Raw genomic sequence first — 21,016 nt, 5'->3', positions numbered from 1 at the left:
CCCTTTTCAAATATTATTTTGAAGTTGTTAAAACTCTGCTGTTAAATTTTGCTGAAGTAAAGAAATCAAAAATTTTGCAAAACGCTATTCTGGTTCATATACTTTGGACAGAAAATGTCGTGTAGGAGATTTTTAGGCCACTAAATGGGTACCTGTTAGGTTCTTTTTACCCGGGTTTCTGAAGATGGCCGGCAGTAGCTTCGTGTTATTAGTAATCACCTGGTTTTCCACTTCTGCCTCTTAGTCAAAGGACCCTGGGCCAGAGAGGATGCGACCGGAGAAAACGTCAGGAGAACGAAATTTGTTTTGTTGTGTCTAAATCCAAAGTATTACAATGGTGAAGTATCTTTACACGGTATAGGAAGTAGCTTCAACTTTATCAACACCATATCTTTATTACAGATATGGTATTTTGGTAATGATTAAACAATTTGAATAACCTTATGCAAATGAACACTAAAAATGCTCATCCTAATAATGTTTTGCTGAAAGTTAAAAAGTGCTAATAAAATACTCACGTAACCTTTCCAACTGATCTGATCAACGTGATTTGAACGGTTTTTATTCTTTAATCCAACTAATTCATAACAAATAGACGGATAATACAATTCATTGCAACAAGAGGTTACAAAAAAAAAAGCACAAAAAGAAAACAAAAATGGTACAAACAAGGACTTTAAAGGGAAAACCTTACGGTGGAAGGAAGCAAATTCTTAAGATCATTATGCTATGGCTCCATCTGATTCAGCTGTGTTTGTTTGTTAGTAAACTAATAATAAAAAAATATAACAATTTACAAAACAGTCATTGGATGTCAAATAATATGTACAATGGCGGACTAATCCCAAGCGGGATTTCTTCCAGTCAACCAAAATTGTGTTTAACTGAGTATTTTATTGAAATTACACATTCAAACATCTGACCGCTTGTCTTTCGTTTGACTTTTACAAAACAAAAGAATTTCCGTTACAACCATGGTGGGTTCGTTAATTAATTGTACATATGTGCTTGTAAAAGCGATTTCATATCTTTTTTAGATATGTTACTGATTGTATGCGTGTAGGCATTGCTGGTAAAATGTGAGAATAATGTTAAATTACCCATGAAGTGTGTGTATAGTTAAGAGTTAGTAAATAGTAAGATTTATTTCCTTTATTAACATAACAAGTAAAAATACTATTTAATGTTCAAATAAGTAAAGCACTGCACAATTTGCAAGATATCTTGGATGGAACTTTTTAAGTAGACCACATTATTCTGATTCACATGAATGGGTCCTTAGAAGAAGAGGGATTGATTTAAATGTGTTTAAATTAGAAAAAGAGCTGAAATTGAACATACGACCGAGGTCATATCAGAACAAACATTATGAAGCTAACCAATGCAAATTCAAAGTTAAATATCAGATGCTAATTGACACGAAACTAACCAAAGGCTATGGCCTCCATGAAGTTCGAATATTCATCATTTACTCATTGCAAAAATATCATTGCATCAAAAATAAATAAATCATTATAAATTCTAATGTCTTAATGATACAAATATATCGCAACTTATTATTTTAAATCTACGATGTTCAATTTTAAATCATAACTAATATTATAAATGTGAAAGATATTTTACTTGTTTGTCTGTTATGCCTTCAAGCGTTATCTACTGAACCAATGTTCTTGAAATTTTGTGCAAGTAAGTATGTATAATTAAGAGTCTGGAGAAGGTAGTAGTATAGGGTACTTTTCGTCCCGGTAAAATCTATGGTTCCCGTGAAAATAGGGAAAAACCTCTATCCCTTGTAAGTGGTGCTAAATTCTATAAAGCTATAAAGCACAAAAGAAGTCATTTTTTTTTACATATCCGACTCTTCCTCATATTATTATTAAACTTATCGGTAAGGAAACGTCTTCAGGTTTGCCCATAAAGTAGTACCTCTAATGACTACGAAGTTCCAATTTGAGAAGGAGACGAATGGCAGTAATCTATCTCTTTCCGTACCGGCCTCTTTAAATTATCCCCATTTCTCTGTAACTACTTTAAGCCAACTCCTAACCTGTTAAAGTTGAGTTTCATCTATTTCTAAACTTTCTGTTTAATTATTATTTGCATGAACGTCTGATTCATATGTAATATGTAATCCGAATATAACATTTTCTTTGGTTTTGGTGTTTTTATAAATTGGTTTTCACCGTATTATGTTGAATTACAATTTTATTTATAGTATTATAACACTTATTACATAATTTGGATGATAATTAATACGATGAATTAATATAAAGTTAATTTTATACGTAGTTTTAACTATATGCCCATCAAATAATTCGATGCCATAGTTTTTTTAGTTAAGTCTTTTTCCAAGGTTATACATTTTGTTGTTAGAATTTGTTCTTATCTGAAAAATAGAATCGTTTATGAAGTTATACAATCGTTGCATCAAACTGGCATACCCTCCAATTCTAATTCTCTATTACCATTTCACACTTTGTTACCAATCACTTAAATTCGAATGTCTTCCGCGGCCTCCCTGCAGCTAAATAATTTACGAGTCCCAAAAACCGTATTGATCGGTCGATGCTCATCGTGAGGTTGCTATAGCCCTAGTTTCAATAATGGATATCGGACTAATGGAATGGATAGTTTTTTAATATTATAATTAAGTTCTAATGAATTGTAAACCGTTATCAACATTTGCTTCAAGAACTCTTTATATATAAAAATTTCTGAAATTATGATCGTTCTTGAAGCAAGATTCGTGAGAGCTTTAAAATTTATGTTGCGCATCAGAACAATTATAATTTTGACAAACTTTTATGAAAATGATTTCCAACTAGAAATTCAAATACTCGTACATAGAGACAAAATCTAAAGGTCTGTGTGAAATGATAAAAAAAACGTAAGTAGCGATAAATCCTTATCGATCAAGGTTCTGTATTCAAAGAGCATCATTATCATATATCATCTCGTAGTAGTTGTATTGATAAAAAATTTGATGCGATGGCAACAGTATTAGATTTATTGAGTTTTAGCTTAACTCCTTTTCGAGCTCACTGTATAAAGGGTGTATTTTTTCTGGTTTGAAGCTTTCAATTTTACCCAATTACAGATATATATCTTATTTAACTTTTTTTAATAAATACATTTTAAATAGTCTGGTTTCAGCTTTTCAAGATTTTTTTTAAGTATACACATTGTTTTTTATTATTTTCATACAAGCATTTTATATCTTTTTATTTTTAAATTATTATCTGTTAAGATTATTTGTTTTTACTAATATTTTTAACTATCGTTTATCGATTATTTATCTAATTACAGCATATAATCTTTATCGACGATTCATTTATAATCTTTTCAATTTTTTTTTTCATAATGCTTACCTCACAGTATTGTGTTAGGATTTTTATTAAATCTTAATCTGTCTAATTAAAAAACCCTAGTTTTCATCTTTCTAATAAGTGAGGTCTTCTACATTATAGCTGTTACGAGTATGCTTAAGATCTTCTGCATCATTTGGTGTTAAAATATCTTTATAGATGCGGCAAGGTTGTTTAAGAGGATACTAGGTTACATTTAGCCATGTGTTTTCCGTGAGAGAAGAATCTTATTAAATTTATATTATCAAACCCTTTCGTATACGATTACTCGTTACAGTGCAGCGTTAAAAAAAAAATCAAATAATCTAATGAGCTCGGTTCTTGTCTAGTTTAGGAGTTGTTGATGTTAATCAGTTATTCTACGTAAAATCAAGTAACCTCTTCAAACCACCTTGATAAGGCAGAGGACCCCTACGCTCTGAAGAAACACTTCTTAATGTTTATGTCGCCAAAGAAAACGCCACAATGTTCTTGATTCCACTGCTTTCCGCTTCACAGTCGGTAGTAGCTATTGAAAAAAATATTGACATGAATTAAGCAATGTTAAAAAATAAAGAAGTTGATTTCGATTAAGATGATCATGATACTAAATACACTGTCATGAAACACGACTTATCGTCGACCATAGCATTGTCGCTAATATGCACATAGTGGCCTTGAAATCTTGCTAAATTGATAAAGAGTTCGTTGACTTTGTGATAAATTTGGCACTACATTTCTGGTAACGTATCACTCTTATAAAATACTTATTATCATAATCATGTATTACGCTTTCACTATGATATTGAGTCTTATTACATTCACGTAGAGTTTATTCTAGATGTTTATATATGACGGGGTAGATGTTTTGATAGCTCGCTAATTCACGTTCATCGCCATTATGATGATATAATGTAGGAATAAGACTTAAATCATAGAGAAAGCATGCATAACATTTTTAGAAAATTACTTATCTCAACGGTCCCACTACCAAAGTGAACTATTGTCAAAAATATATATATTTCTTTCCGTTATGGATACCTAGTTTGCTTTTCTAAGAAGTAACAGGAATAGAAAAGGGAAAGAGGGTTATGAATGGGGATAAAGCGATAGAAATATGCAGAGAGCGTGATACGTGGAAAAATGTAGTCTCTGCCTATCCCTCCGGGAAAAAAGCGTGATTTTACGTATGTATGTATGTATGTTAAACTCTCTCATCTTATCGTGTTTTCAGTTGCACCCTCGTCCACCATACTTTGAGCCTCCTGTCTTCTACCTAACATGTTACTATTATATACATGTAGTTCATGACATGTATTCAAAATAATTCCCAGAATGCAGATTCGTCTACTTTGTGAATTATTAAATTCATGTACATTATATTTCAACTCTAATCTATACTTATAATAAATCTGTAGAGAGGTCAATTCTGTACATGGAATATATTTTCAAAATAACTATCAGGGGGTGATTAGTGATCGATACTGATGCCAAAAATGCAATCAGTAAATTTTTTGTCTGTCTGTATGTTCTTTATAGAAACAAAAACTACTTGACGGATTTTAACGAAACTTGGTACAGTTATTCTTCATACTCCTGAGCAGGTTATAGTATACTTTTCATTACGCTACTATTACTAGGAGCAGAGCAGTGAAAGGAAATGTTGGGAAAACGGGAGAAGTTACTTATGTATATCATGATTGTTGGCTCTGTCTATCCCGCAAAGGATACAAGTAGACGTGATTATATGTATATCCAATAATAAAGATTCGGAGAGAGTGTTGGAAGGTAATCTGTTCATGGTCATGGGTACGGTTTGTGACCTAGGCAAATCTATACTAATATTATAAAGCTGAAGAGTTTGTTTGTTTGAACGCGGTAAACTCAGGAGCTACTGGTTCCAATTGAAAAATCCTTTTCGCGTTGAATAGGTATACTATTTATCGAGAAAGGCTATATAACATCACGCTGCAACTATAAGGAGAAAAAATTATGGAAAATGTGAAAAAAAAGGGGAAAATTATTCATCCTTGAGAACTTCAATGATGCCCAAAATAACTATTCCACGCGGACGAAGTTGCAGGTAGCTGCACAGCTAGTGTATAATAAATATAATGTGCCTTAATAAAAATACAAAGCTTGTATGTGCTGAAACATTATGCAATTTTATCAAACACAAAAAAATAGGAAAATAACGTAGTAGTTTTACGACGAAATTTCCAAGGAAACTGATAATGGCATACTTTTAAAAAAACAAATGACGAATGCATTTTTATCTGAAAGTACGCGAAAATATGTTTATTTGGCGATAAGTATGTACATACAGACAGATGGCTTATCTCTGTCTGTAATGCGGAATTCAAAATTCGAAAAAACCTCTTATTGATAAAAGTCTTTAATCGATTTCAAAATGATCGGGAATGTTAAAACATCGTTATTAATGAAACTCTTTTTTTGAAGCCCCTTGTAATAAGTCGCATCTGAAGTGAGTCATTAAATGTTGTAAAATCAGGGCTGATTTTTTTTATGTTGTTGTTTTTCATGTTCATTTTATTTTCTCTATAAGTACATATACCAAAATTCTAATTAAAATTTTTGAATCACTTAATAATTGTCATATCTTTTGGTTTCACAACATTTGTTGACGTCAAATAAAAAAACAACCCGCAAAGTTTATTCTTAACCTTTCATAAATTAAACTAAATTATGATAAATATACTCAATCAAATTAATGTGTTATTCAACTTTTCATAAAAATACACGTTTGGCCTACGAAACTGCGAACCTAAGCACTTTTCTACAAAGAGTTAAGTACTTATCGCCAAAACTTTTCATGTACTCATTACCAAACAATGCAGCAACGCATATCTATAGCTAAAAGCCTCTACCCGAATCGCTGGGAAACCCAATAGTGTTGCATAGTTAACACACACGCCTTAGAAGGTATTTCTATTCAAATTCAACTGTTAATTTACTCTTGTCACGTACCCCTCGCGTAGCTACCGTAATCTAAACGACTGTACAAAGTTTGAACTAAAGACATTTGAAGCGCCTGAGTTTCGTTATTTTTTTTATCGCATGGCGTTAAAATTCGAATTTTATTTGAATTAAAAAAAATAATGCTTTTATAACTGGAATTCCTCTTTTAGGCGATAGGCTAGCAACCTGTCACTATTTGAATCTCGAATTCTATCATAAGGCCAAACGGCTGAGCGTGGTCTTTCAGTGTTTTGATGACTATTGGCTCTGTCTACCCCGCAAGAGATATAGACGTGATTATATGGTATGTTATTTTTTTTAAAGAAATAATAAGTAAACCGATCGAAATTGTTAAATTGGTAGAGGACGCCCGCTTCTCCGCTCCCGTTTAAAAAAAATCTCGTTGATTTTCGTTCCCGCGGGAAATTCTCTCGTTGTTTATACTTAGAGTAAAAATTCCTTCCCGTAAAATTTCAATTCTATACGCCCAAAATTTGAGGTTGTACATTGAACAATATATCTGTCAGTCAGTTAGTTAATCAGTTTGTTTTACTGCTTTTCAGAATTGTTTACAATATGCAAACTAAAGTTTCGCTACTTGCCATACACACAAAAAAACCAATAATACGTCACAAATGTCGTCACTTTCTTTTATCTATTAACAAATGAAATTCAAAATGGCGATTACATATTTCTTAGGACATTGCATAATAAAACCTTAAAAACATCTTGCAGCTTTCAAAATACAAAGTCACCACAAACCTTCAAGGCACTTTACAAATAATTTGTCAAGTACCAAGTTTTGTAGGTCGGCGTGTATTAGGCGCACCGAAGAGGGTGGCGGGGTGAGGGGTGTGGGGTGTGGGAGTTTGCAGTGGGGGGAGGGGGGGTTTCCAGCATTTCTGTAGGTTATTCCTGCAATAAACATACTTAGCAACGATTTGTGACGTCCTACTTGCATTTCATCGGAAAATATGAGGAAATAAGGAAATACGGAACGGTTGGTGGGGGACTTCAGTATTGGAACAACTTTTATGATTTTGTTTTGATAAACTTAATTTTGTAGGTATAAAAGTTTGTTGTGCTGTATTTTGTTTTTGTAAATTAATGAATACTTTTTATTTCTTGTTTATGTCTTCAATAATCAATGAAATGACATCGTGTATGCAAATTATTTTTGTATTGTGGTGGATGGTTTTGATATACATATTTACATACCATCATGAATTTTCCCCATTGGGGTAGGCATAGACAATAATAGGTTTCAACTTTCTTCGATCCTTACACATTTCTCAACTAGGTCATTAAAAATTTCTTAAATTATTATTTAATAAATTTTTATTAATATTATTAAGATAATATTTAATTATTTCTCTGTCTACCCCTCCGGGAAAGAGGCGTGATTTTATGTATGTATGTATGTCATTAAAATTTAGATGGATTTGTAAAATCCATTATATAAATACACATTGTAATAAGTATTATTCGCAGTCAATAACGAGCGAACATAAAAAAATACGCGTTTGTATATCAACAAATCCGAACGCATCCTCTACTCTTTGAAGTTGGTTGAAAGGTTCACTGACACACACTCGAAACGCCTAACAAGCATGTTGCTTGTTAGGCGGCATGTAGTTATATTCCACTTACCTATTATTCGTAGGGTGATTTTCATTTCCTACACCCCTGAGTTCATTTCTCGGGCTACACGATATGTTCCTTTGGAACTGAATTGTAATAAATTTCTTTTAGAAATTGTGAAAAATAAATTTAATTAAAGTTAAGAAAAGGCTAAGTTGCACCATCCGACTAATATTTTAATAAAATATATATGTGTTTGCGTGTTTGTTTGTCCGTATTGAATTTCAAAACCACTTAATCCATCGTCATGAAATTTGAAATTAATTGGAGAATATTGAAGGAAGCCTACACCAGAAAAGTTGAAGAAGGCTCAAGATGGTGATAACACTAGACACACTTCCAGAATGGAAATGGATAATCGGTTAAAGGAAATTGTGTGATTCCTGAAACTTTCGAATAAAAGGCGATTAAGGAACCTGGAGAATGATGGGTTAGCAAGCTGTTACTATTTAAATCTCAATTGCATCATTCAACCATACAGCTGTTCAGTGTTTTCAAGACTGGTGACTCTGTCTACCCGCAAGAGATATAGACGTGACTATATGTTTGTTTGTATTTACTTGACGCTGCTAGGGTTGATTTACAAGCATTGACACATTGTTTTGTGATAATGCACAACCTATCTATCAATGTAATGGGAATATTATGTAATCAGATCACATGTTTATTTTTTTATTGTTTTTCCTTGATGATTCATTTTTCTAGATTTTAACGGTTTTTCGAAGTATTGACTTCGAAGATCTCGATATAAATCTTGCGAGTAATTTAAGCTTATCGAAGGCTCTTTGAGGTTTGTTATTTATAAATTAACCGATCCCTTTACCTAAATTTAAACATTAAAAGGGCATCCTTTCTTAATTATAAATGTCCAAGTATACTGAAGAGGTTAGGTAATAATTATACTCCAAGATGATTTCGACGTACGACGAAATACCTACTTATATTATGTCAAACATAATCAGACATATTGTGTTAAATATGTAACAAAGTTTCAGCATTTTCTAACCTAAGGAATTCATAGACTCGGCTCTACAAATATATTTTTTGCAATATGATTAAGTTAAAGATTTATAAATTAAACCATAAATAATATATATCCCAGAATACATAAAGAAATATGTAGGTATTTGATAAATAGTAGAAGTGAAACTATAAAGAAATTGTTACGTAAATCCGTCTAGATCTAGTCTAGCCGTCTAGCGTCTGGGCTAAGTATGCCTACGCACAGAATTCTGTGTCAGTAGCTGGAAAGTGGGGGGTGAGGTGGGGGGTGGCTCTCGACATATATAGCCCGGGTCGATAAAGGAAGCGAGCCGCGCCGATGCGTTAACTTTGGAAATCGAAAATGCAGCGGACATGTTGAAATTTGGGCGAATGGGGAAAACGAAAGGTGGAATAGGTAAAAGTTTCTGTACGTACTCTTACATACACTGAGTAAGAATGCAGGGTATGAAATAAAGATCATTAAAGTTGAAATAGATTAAGGTATACCTATTTTTGTATGAATTCGTTCTTTATGTACTTATTTACATAATATATACCTACTGTTTTATTAACGGTTTAATGCAATGTATCATACATTTTCACATATTTCGGTTACGTAGTTTCTAATACAATATGTTATCAAAAAGAAAATCCAAAAAAAATAAAACAAATCTATTTGATAATGTAACATTATCAAGATTGCATTTTTCGTGCGTCATTTCTATCACTAATGAAGCTCTATTTTATATTTGTTCTATAATTTTTTTAATTTACTTATAAGTATTAATTAATAATGAGTAAAATGCCATTATTTAAAATGAGCGATGCCGTTTTTATCGCGCTTTTCATGCAAGCCCCGCTAGGATGATGTGCCATACTTTTTTAAGTTCAATGCTACGCTATTACGCTATGGTAGGCTTCTTAATATTCTATTCCATCATTTGTAAGGCTTCTGTGCGCGGAAAAGGAGATACTTATGCCAAATATGCTCATGAAGCGACCTGAATATTCCAATATGTGTAATTTAATTTTGTAGATTTACGTAACCTACGTAACCAGTAAGCAGTCATGGCAATTGCCGTTAAAAGATTTGAACCTGAACACCTTGGATATCATTTTCTTATTATTTATTTGAACCGATAAGAATGCACGTAGAACATTATCAAAAGAATATTATCAGTACAAAAGGCTTATCACAAACGCATATTCTACCCTTTAAGCCTGTAAATACCTCCATTACTTAACTTTATAATCAACTAGCGACACGCCCTGCCTTCACACGGCTAGCATTTAAATACAGATAAAAACCTTGATCCGAAAAACCTCTTTCAAACTTTTCCAATGGAAACATCTATCCAATCAATCCATCCACAACTTTCCGAGATTAGCGCATACGTACAGAAAATAGGAGGACTTTATTCTATGTGTGTATGATTTTGAAATTTTCAACATATGATTTACTTAATACAAGCTTGGGCCAGACAAAAAGGTAGCTTATTATTCTAACACCTTCATGAGGTTTGCCTGACTCTGTGAAATATCATCTATTCGAATTTCTCTCGGAAGATGACTCAATTCTTTCATGTGTGCATTTTATTCAAATGAACGAAGGCCGGCGTCGGAAAACATTGAAACACCTTTGTTTGAAGTGGCGCCACTGTTAGCCGCTCAAACGTTCTTGATACTTGATTTGCTACACTTTCAGAAATAGTGATTTGAGGCAACAGTTTCGAATAGTAATAAATATAGATATAATCATGGGGAAGGGATGATTTCTTATTGATTCAATATAGAAGAGAGTTGTCAGCAGAACGATGGCCTAAGTGAAGGACGTCAGGATTATAGAAAATGGAAATTGTTTAACACATATTTTTTACACAGAATATTGTAAAATAGCAACTTAAGAAAACTACTCAGCAACATTTATTTGTTTTTTTTATTATTATTTATAAACATTTTAAACTAGTTTAAGATAAGGGAGTTTTCATATCAATAGCCAACATTGCTTACGGTCTTTTCCCAATGCGCGCTCTATTTAAAATTAGAACTCTAAGCCTCCCATAACGTATTTCAAATAGAGAACACCAATGCGCCAGACATTTTTTCCATGGCGATATATTTTTGGCTCTCGCAGACAAGTAGTTTTATTCTACGAATGCGTGGCCTTGTTATCACATTGTTATCATACCTACACAATTCGATAACGTTAGATAGGATTCCGACAACACAATTTCAAATGCAAGTATCAATAACCAATATTTAGGGGTTTCTAACGTGAATACTTGATAAGCGATTGGTGTTTCGTTTTAGAGCCTCCACGCCGTATTTATGACTATTTTAATGTAACAATCGATGGATTAGTGTTTTCTGTTCATCTATTAGGTAATGTAACAACTTTGTTGATGTTATAATACGAACGACATAATATGTCTGCTTCCTTTTTTTCGAATTAAGTGCAAATAGTACCAAAGGCACCCGGGCCACTCTCCAGAGAGGTGAGGATGCAACCGGGACTGAAGTACCAATAAATAATTAAAAAAAATAGCAGAGAAAAGAGATTAATGGAAGACGCTCTTCTTAACTCCACCGACAATAGTTCGTTCTTTTAAGAAGAGGAGGTACCTACTTATGTTTTTCGGCTCGATAACGACATGTCCTGACAAAAACGGAAGAATATAATATAATTTTTCAAGCATGCAGCAGCCAATATAACGATCAAAACATAAAACTAGTCACAAACCCGAAAATCTCTCGATTTCCAAAAACAAAATTGACGTTACTGTCTATTTAAGTTAGCGTCAAAAATCAGGTGGCGGCTTCCACCCACAGGGTGGTGGGCGGTTTGCCGCAACCCCCCGTCAGTGGGCTATATTCGGGTGCATATACGTAAAACAAAATTCCCCTTCAGGGCCTGGCATTTTGCGTAGTTGTGCATGAGGCTTAATCTAACCCTTTCGGGTGCAGGGTTATTGATTGGGGATGCGGCAAAGGGTTAGGTAGGTACCTTAATGCCCTTCGTTAGTCACGATGATTGAGCTATTTCGCTACTTTGATGATTTACATTTTCTATGTGGCAATTAACTTTGGTAAATTGAGATGTGGTGCGCCGTGTTTATTGGTAGATTTGAATTGGAACATTTTATGTATTTAAGTGGAGATATTAATTATTATTCTATAATTCTAAATAAATTTGATTTGTTCACTATGAGCAATTCGAAATGAAGGTGAAACTGTTGTTTTTTTGCTTTACTTTAGGTGACTCTTTTACGCCAAACAGTTGATAATGTAAAATCCCTTAGCGAATTACTTTTAAACGCTTTTAAATGTAATTATATCCATACATTTAATATAACATTTTTGAGATTTTGTACTGTTAAATAAGTATTTAGCAGTACAAAAATACCAAACTACCAATGTAAATAATATTAGGCACCGATACAGACGAAACCTTTAGTACACATTGTACTTTTTTCCGACATTTCCACGGCAGCGATGCCTCACGTAATAGACAAAAAATAAAGCGAATCCGGTGCCAAATCAAGAAGATACGAAAAATGCTGTAAGACAACTTGACGTCGCGTAAGCAAATAAATTTTCATATTATCCGTGGCCGGGTTGATGGATGATGGCATAAACCACTTGTAGCTCTTTTGTGGATGACTGGAGCAAACTCCATTGTGTTTTTATTTTACTAGTCGATTTATTAAGGTTCTATTATGACATTACAGTCAATCGCATATCGAATGACCCTGCTTGGGACTATGACGCGGTAATAGAGTTGAATTTTCTGTGAATTTTGCTATGTTGATTTGCTGTTGACTGTACTAATAAACTCTGTTGTTTTTCGAATGTTTTTAAAGTAGGAAGTCGCCTTTAAAGTTACCTAATGCCGTGTAGTAACCGCACTTTAGATTAAAAGTATTCCATCTTTACCCTTGAATGTCGTAAAAGGCGGCTAAGTAAATGTATTAAAAATTAATATGTTTATTACGTTGTTAGTACTTAAAGTATATTGAAAGATTTCGTAAATAATACAAGTAAAATTCTAAACGCCGAAAACTTTGTTTCAATATTCATATTCGTTATTTATTATTATTTTTTATAATCAGCGCTTAGAAATATAGAAAAATAAAATGAAGCCTAAAAATATTTATCTCCACTTTAATAGAACTTAAAATATGATAACAGTTGTCGTAGATAACGATAAACTTCATACTAGGTATTTGAATTAGAAATCGATAAATGTTACTTTTATTTTATGAAATGCATTCACAAAAGAATCAAATTAACAATCTTTTTAAAGTTCACATTTGTAGGTATATTGCTATAAATGCATAATATAATTATACTAGATGCCACCCGCGACTTCGACCGCGTGGTATCAATCCCGCGGGAACTAAGGGATAAAAAGAAGCCTATAGAAGAAAATATTATGTTATTCTGGCTTTTCAGCTACCTACACACCAAATTTCATCGTAATCAGTTCAGTATTTTTTGTGTGAAAGAGTAACAAACATCCATACTGACATACCCACAAACTTTCGCATTCATGTATAATATTAGTAGAATAACGCGATAACTTAAAATTTCAAACATGGAATGGTCTGTACATGCGTAGATGGAAATCCCAGCGATGCACGGCTGTATCGATCCATGCCCAAATTGCAACTGTAGCACACTGCTGTAATCTAAAACGCACCAACACATAAACGGTTCACCTAGTTTTTCAGCACCCCCACTCCCTGCAAGATTGATTTTCTCTCACGCATTTCGCTTGCACTTTCGTCGGGGGTGAGTGTTGCTGTCCCGCTCGCACGTTGCCCCCACCCGACGTGCCGACCTTGAAAGGGCGCACGCACACAACGTTTGACTAGATGCGTTGTCTATACGACTTTTGTATGTGCGCAGGGGGGGAGGGGGGTTCCAAAAACGGGGTTAGTCGTGTTCCCCCCTTAGTGATGTCGTTTCCACTTGCATCCGGGCTTCGTATATACCTTCCTACGTATAGAATGTACGGAACTCGATTTTCAATTTGATTTTCGCCGAATTTTCGGCTCCATCCGCTTGGGGCGTTGTGTAAGTACTTACGTCTATAAGCTTACGGCTGTTTTAGTGTCTATTCCTATGCGTATAGGCGCAATAAGGGCTGAATAGTGTCGTGTAGATTTTATGGCGTCGGACTTTCAAGCTTGTTTAGGAAATGTGAAACAATGCAAGGATTTTCGTGAACCTGTCGTGTTTTTAGTATGGTTTTCTTTGTTTACTTGTGTTCTGTTTTGCGTTGTTAGAATTCTTTGTGATATAACATTTTGTTTGTATAATAATGACTCTATTAAATGATTGTTTAACCTATACCTATATTCTCAGTTTTTTATAAATTAACTTAGCACCAAACTTTAAAAACATCCTGGATGAGTCAGTTTTTGATTTTTATTCAGAAAATGCAGAAAATGTTTTTAATTTTGAAGAAATAACGTCTTGTAAGAGAAGTAGTATAAAATGAAGTACTAGGTATTATATATTCCTCAGAACAACTTTACATTTAGACTTAGAAATTGTAACGTACATTCAAATAATAATATTATTTAATAAAATTATTCAGACAAAGTGTCGCCTAACACAAGAATCCTAAGTTAATGAGCCTTTATCCCTTATTTCCTTTAGTTTATCCCTTAGTCGCCATTAACGACATCCATGGGAAAGAGATGAGAGTGTTCCTATTCTTTTTTTATATTGGTGCCGGGAACCACACGGCATCAATGTTTCCTATACAAATAATATTAAAATAATTTATTTCCAATGCACAGTTTTGATTCTGACAAGCGACGGACCTAACATCATTCGTCCTCCCGACACACTACATTAAAAAGGGGGCATTAGAAGATGTAGCCTTGAAAAAATTTAGGTTAGTGTGCTGTATTAAAATTATTCCTATTAACATAATATTGCACGTATGCGTAAAAATTGCATAATATGAGACCTCAATTCTGTGCTTGAATATAACAGAAATTTTAATAAATGAATATATTATATAATATTTTAATAGGGAGGGTGAGGTACTTTTTTATATTAAATTTCATATGATTCAATTATTTTTTCGGTTCGTTCGTAATTATATTTTGAATAAATAGTAAAAAAAAATTTACAATGTACAAATTATATAATCATATCTAACTAATTAGAATAATTTTAACGATGTATTTACTATCAAATCATTAAACATAATTCTATTAATTGTATAAAAGATTTCGCTAAGACAGGCTTTTGATACGGGTTAAATAGGTTTAATACGTTGAAAACAAAATAAAATGTACAAATCTGTATTAAACAGAAATTCATAAGCAACATGTGGCATCAACTAATCACGAAATTTCATCGGCGACAGAGCAACACATCTTCCAAACAGTACTTACTTACCGCAACATGCTTCATCAACAATTTATCTTCAAGAGCGCATGTTAAAAAATAGAGTATAGCTGCATTAAAAATAATACAATCAAACCATCCCAACCCGAGCACGATAAGTAAGTAGGTCTTCTAACTGGGCCAATGTCGGTGTTGCAAGCTGCGCCTGCGCCGACCAATGTCGCTAGCTCATTTCCTCTTCGGTGGAGTTCGGTAGCAGTGCGATGCGTAGTTTGGGCGCTTAGAAATAATAATAATTATATTGTAAAGAAAAGTTTATTAATCTTTTCGATATTTTTGTGAAATTGGGTACAAAGATAACAAAAATCTTTTTAAGGCATAGTCTACATTTACTGCACACATACATACTCGCGTCAAAAAATACTGGTTCTGGTTTCCGTATGTACTTAGATGTGTTTTTGTTTGCAAATAAAGATCACAATTGCAAATATTTTATCAATTTATGCAAAAAAAATATGACTTACTTTTTCTTCTTATGCTAATAAGGTTAATGTACTTTTTACGTACGTACGTTTACTTAGACACAGTTAAAAAATTCTGACATAGACAATCGCGGGCTAACATACATACATGGCAAATTGACAACCACCTTATTTTGAAGGCGGTTAAAAAAAAGCAAAAGTAAAATTTTTATGACTATAAGTGCTCACTCCTGAAATGTATGGCAAGGTTGCATCAATATTACATTAGTATTCTTATCTGACAGACAGGGTCGTACGACGCATCTCCAAATATCGTGAACGATATCTCGTTTTGCCATTTTTTGATGTTTCAATTACTTTATTGTTTTAAAATAAAAACTGCATTAGACCAAAAAAAAAAATACATAGTTACGTACATTATAACCACGTCTTTATCCCTTACGGGGTGGTCAGACCCAACAGTCTCCATAAGAAAGGCAGAGTTTTAAGAAATGTGTTTTAACATGGTTATATTCATTGTTCGTCAGGTTTAGCTGGGTTTTAGATTCAAGGATAGTGCTTGAATGTGATTGATTGATCTGAGCCCATCATGCGTGCGCCTAAAAGGAAATTCCTTAAGTTTAAAAGTCTTTCTCTTTTATTGACTTTTATAGATATTATATACACATCGAGAAATCGAAAAAATACCTACTTATTATTTAGATTTCAATGACACTCCCGCATTTTCGTTTATTGGTTTGAGTAAGAATGAGAATGAGTTTTAAGTATATATCTTCTTAATAAATATTCATATTTTAACGATCAGCTGTACCCAACTCTTTCGTTAAAATGTTTTGATGCACTATGTTTTTAGTGTTTTTAATTTTTGTTTCATTTTACACAATTAGATGACTAACAACTAATTCTACAACCTTATCTTATAAAATAATAGTTTCCTACGGCTATTGCTATATCATATTAATTTAGTATTGAGAATAATGTAGTTTTCTTTACCTAATAACGTTTAATATATTTACTAAGAAGGTGTTTACAGTTTCAACAAGTTATTTACTTAAAGGCGCGTCTTTTTGAGTGTTGTTCTAATATTCCAAGCTGAATAAATATTTGAAATAAATACCTACGGTTTTACAAAAAGAGAATGGCGTTAGGTTTTATTATTTGTGTAGAAATATATTAAAAATAGGACTTCGGTAAACCTACGTGAACTAAATAGACTATTTTTTCATGATAAAAATGCTTATCCCTGAAGTACCAAAACTTATCTAAGTCGTTTTTTTCGGCAACCTCGCAGGATACATGTCATTAAGACGAGTGATTCTATTCTTAAGTCAGAAACCACAAGGTACAATTTCGTTTATGAATTTTAAAGGTTCTAATGGCAGGGAATGGCATAAAGTCCACCCACCTGTTGTAAATTAACGTTCAAAAAGTAAAAAGAAATGTATATATTAGGCTTAATTTTAAAATAAACCTACCACGATAACTGTCATTTCATAATCTTGGTAAAAACGTGGAAAATATTGAAAGACAGAACGAGGAAGTGTTCTGAGCGAATCCGTGGGTGGAGTCTGTAGAAGCGGAACGGCCATGCCATGCAGCAGAGAGGCGTTAGGGAAACTGCACACTGACGATTATAAGTTGCAATTTGTTTGTACTCGACTTTATAGTCGATTATGTGCCTCGTCCTGGCTATTTAGAATATGCCATCTTTTTCTTTAAGGTATTGAAAGAAGCTGCTTTTTCCTGACTCAGTTAGTTCCAGTTGTATTCTTATCATTGTGGACAGAAGCCCGGGGTTGGGTGAGGTCAGGTAGTTAAATATTATAAGAAGGGACTATGAGAAAATGCGTTTAGCTTATTAAATGCAAAGGACATCATTTATCCAAACAGTCTACGCTTCGTTTTTTCATCATGGTCTTCTTTTTCTTTTGAAGGTGCACAACCTATTACCCATACAGAAACTTCAGGAGATTAATATATAAATAAAAAATATTTCGTTATAAAAATCGTAAGTGCAATTCGGTGTGAATTGCACTTACGATTTTTATAATATTTTAATATATAATAGGTAATAGGTTGTGCACCTTCGGAAGAAAACGAAGACCATGATGAAAAAACAAAGCGCAGACTGTTTGGATAAAGGATGTCCTTTGTATTTAATAAGCTAAACGCTTTTTCTCATAGTCCCTTCTTGACTGACGCGAGCGCATAGACCCTCGTTAAATATTGCAAGTATTAGAGCACGTCTCAGTCACGTGATGAACCATGTCGTACATATACTATGTTATCATTCTTGGTTGAACCAATTTACACTGTGATCATAGACCGACCTAAGTTCCTTTCTAGCGTCTACAAATGCCAGCAAATGATGAGATTATATAAATAAATGGCCATAAAAGTCGCATAGTGCGTAGCCCACCTACCGGCGCGGGCGCATAGACTCGCAGTCCAAGGTTGCCAGTATTTTGTTCCGCGCGACTCAGTGACGTAATGAAGCATGTACACCGCACATACTATGTTATCTATGATACGGTAGTAACGTGATATATGTATAAGGCCGCTTTAAAAGATAGTAATATTGTCGTTAACTTGGAATATATTGACCTTCTTGAATTGTACTACAGTAACGTCTTAAAAACCTACATGTCAGGAATTTAAAGACATTTGAGCTAGCATCTACTTCTTTAACTTAGAACCTCATCTTGCTTACCATCAGGCAAATTGTGATTGAAGTATTATAATTTCTATTAAAAATATCAAACTAAGTGGTAAATAAAACTCTCTATACTAACTCGTTGATTAAATACCTTCCGAAGTGCTCATATAGATTAAGTCAACAACATAAATAAGTATAAAGTCCCAAAAATCAACAATAATTTTATTTAAAAAAAAGGAAAGATATTTTTGTGTCTTAGTCGCTTTTTGTTAGCTTTTTTAATCACTAAAACCACGCAAAATGTTTATGTTTTTTACTGCATTTAGATTGATTGTAGGTACAATTGTCATAGGGCTAAAATTGAAATCAGTTACAAAGGGTCTATGATGATGACTCAGGTTATAAGAACCGCATCTACTTCTATAGGAAGTGCCCGCGAATGACCGGCCTTGAAGTTATTTAAAATAACGTTTGGGCAGCGATCAAATGATGCTACCAGTAGCGCCATCTATGATTCCTTTATGAAAATATTTTATTGACATAATTTGATTGCCATAAAAGTCGTTGCACTTTTTTTTTCACTCTTGGCAATAATATTTGAATACCATCGTAAACGTTATTTATGCACACGCCATACCGCTCTAAAATTCATCTTTCCTCTCATGGGTCTACTGGAAGAGATTTGTTTTGAAATAGGTAGCACCTTTGTACTAGATTTATTGTAATAAATGCTTCTGTATATAATTTTGTGTACATAAATAAATAAATAAATATTTTTCTAATTTTGATCTGTTTACAGATTAAACTAAAAATAATTTATATACATATGTTTCATGAGAAAATTCGAACTTTGAACTGTTATGCGCAGAACAGATTTAAACATATAGTCTCATTAGTGTTTGTTTACGATATTTTAGCATCAAGTTACATTTGATGGTACATTGGATATGGGACAATTTCTTGGAAGATCGGGACCACCGAGAATGCGGTTCCTTTTGTTTATATTTTTTATACTAGAGATGTATCTTATACAAGTTGACTAGGTTTCTTGACTAGGTTATGTGCCGTGTGCCTGCACCAAAAGAGTAAAACCACTCCATCTCTTTCCGTGCATCACAGCTGAACGTGACCTATTAGTCTCTTCAAGACTGTTAGCCCTGTCTACCCCGCAAGGTATATAGACGTGACTATATGTATGCATGAAGCTTACATGGGGATTTCTAAAAATACGTTTAAAAAAATTAAATCAACATTAATAGGTAAAAAACTATGAAATGACAACAATTGCAAAATGGCAATGAAAATTTGCTTGGGGTCAAGTTCTTTCCAAATATCTTTCCTCAGCGGACACCACAAATTGCAGATAATTCCATTCAGTAATTTGTGGTAGCGCATTGATAGTTAAATAGATTGTTTCTTGTCAAATAGTTAAACTAATCTACCACGTTAAAGAAAGTAAATTGTAGACTTTAAATTTCTTTTAATAAGGTTGTTACCATCTTGTAAAGATTCGCAAAACCTTGCGTTAAATGTTTTATGGTGGCAAATGCGTGTTCTAAAAGCTACCGATTAAAAATAGATACTTAGTGAGATATTTCCTGAAATAGTTTCCGAAGTACATCTAGCAATAAATACTCGAAGAGGTTTATTATTAGCGTGTCGAGTTTGTTTTATAATTCGCTTGTGATTCCTGAATAGCGTGCGAATTCTTATTTTGTCCATAATGACAAATATGAAATTTTTAAAGGTTTTTATAGCTTTCAGTTATCTATTAAAGCTTAAAGATTCAATTCTTTTATATAGATAGATATAATTACGTCTATATTCCATGCAGCGTAGATAGAACCAACAGTCTTGTTAAGACTGAAAGGCCACTTTCAGCTAAATAATGGAATTGAGATTCAAATACGAGTAGTGACAGGTTGTTAGCACATTGCCTGCAAGAAGGATATTAGTCTTATTATTATCTTAAACGACATCCCTGGCAAAGAGATGGAGTGGTCCAATCCTTAAGTATCGGGAACCATACGGCATAAATTTATATCAAAATATATAATTTAATATTTTCACACGGAAGTCGAAAGAAGTATCTAATGGAAAAATAGCATGAAAATAGGACTATCGCATTTATTCACAAAAATTCATTTCGTATAAGCGCTGTTTTCAAAGTTTAGTGCGATACCAAAACACCAATAATGAAATAACTAAGGGTACCTATTCGTATTTCGGAATGGTTAACCCTTACCCCTCTGGGAGAATGTCTATGTAAACTTATAAGATGCAATAAATAATTGCATATTGAGAATATTGGTTTACTGGAAGATATCCCAAATGGGATAAGTCTGCCTTTGTACATATTTTCATTCCTTATTGTAACAATTACAATTTGTAAAGTACAATAGGCGGACTTAATGCTTATAATAGCATTATCCAACAGTCTACCTTTGGGTTCAGCAGAGAGCCTTTGTTTGGGTGATAATAAAAAAACGTTTAATAATCATACAATACTATGTATACTATAAACCTACACATTTGTTCTCTACGTGTAAATCTTAAGTGCAACA

The 21,016-nt window shown here is 33.2% G+C and overlaps 1 protein-coding gene across 3 annotated transcripts in view; it reads left to right on the top strand.

Moving 5' to 3' along the window:
- Window positions 1-21,016, top strand: part of LOC106129043 (zinc finger protein chinmo) — a 49,542-nt gene that overhangs the window by 21,013 nt on the left and 7,513 nt on the right. The gene's annotated exons all lie outside the window — the stretch shown is intronic.

The sequence above is a fragment of the Amyelois transitella genome, chromosome 2 (assembly GCF_032362555.1).
Source record: "Amyelois transitella isolate CPQ chromosome 2, ilAmyTran1.1, whole genome shotgun sequence".
Classification (NCBI taxonomy): Eukaryota; Metazoa; Arthropoda; class Insecta; order Lepidoptera; family Pyralidae; genus Amyelois; species Amyelois transitella.
The sequence above is the reverse complement of the archived record's forward strand: the minus strand, read 5'-3'. Positions and strand labels throughout refer to the sequence as shown.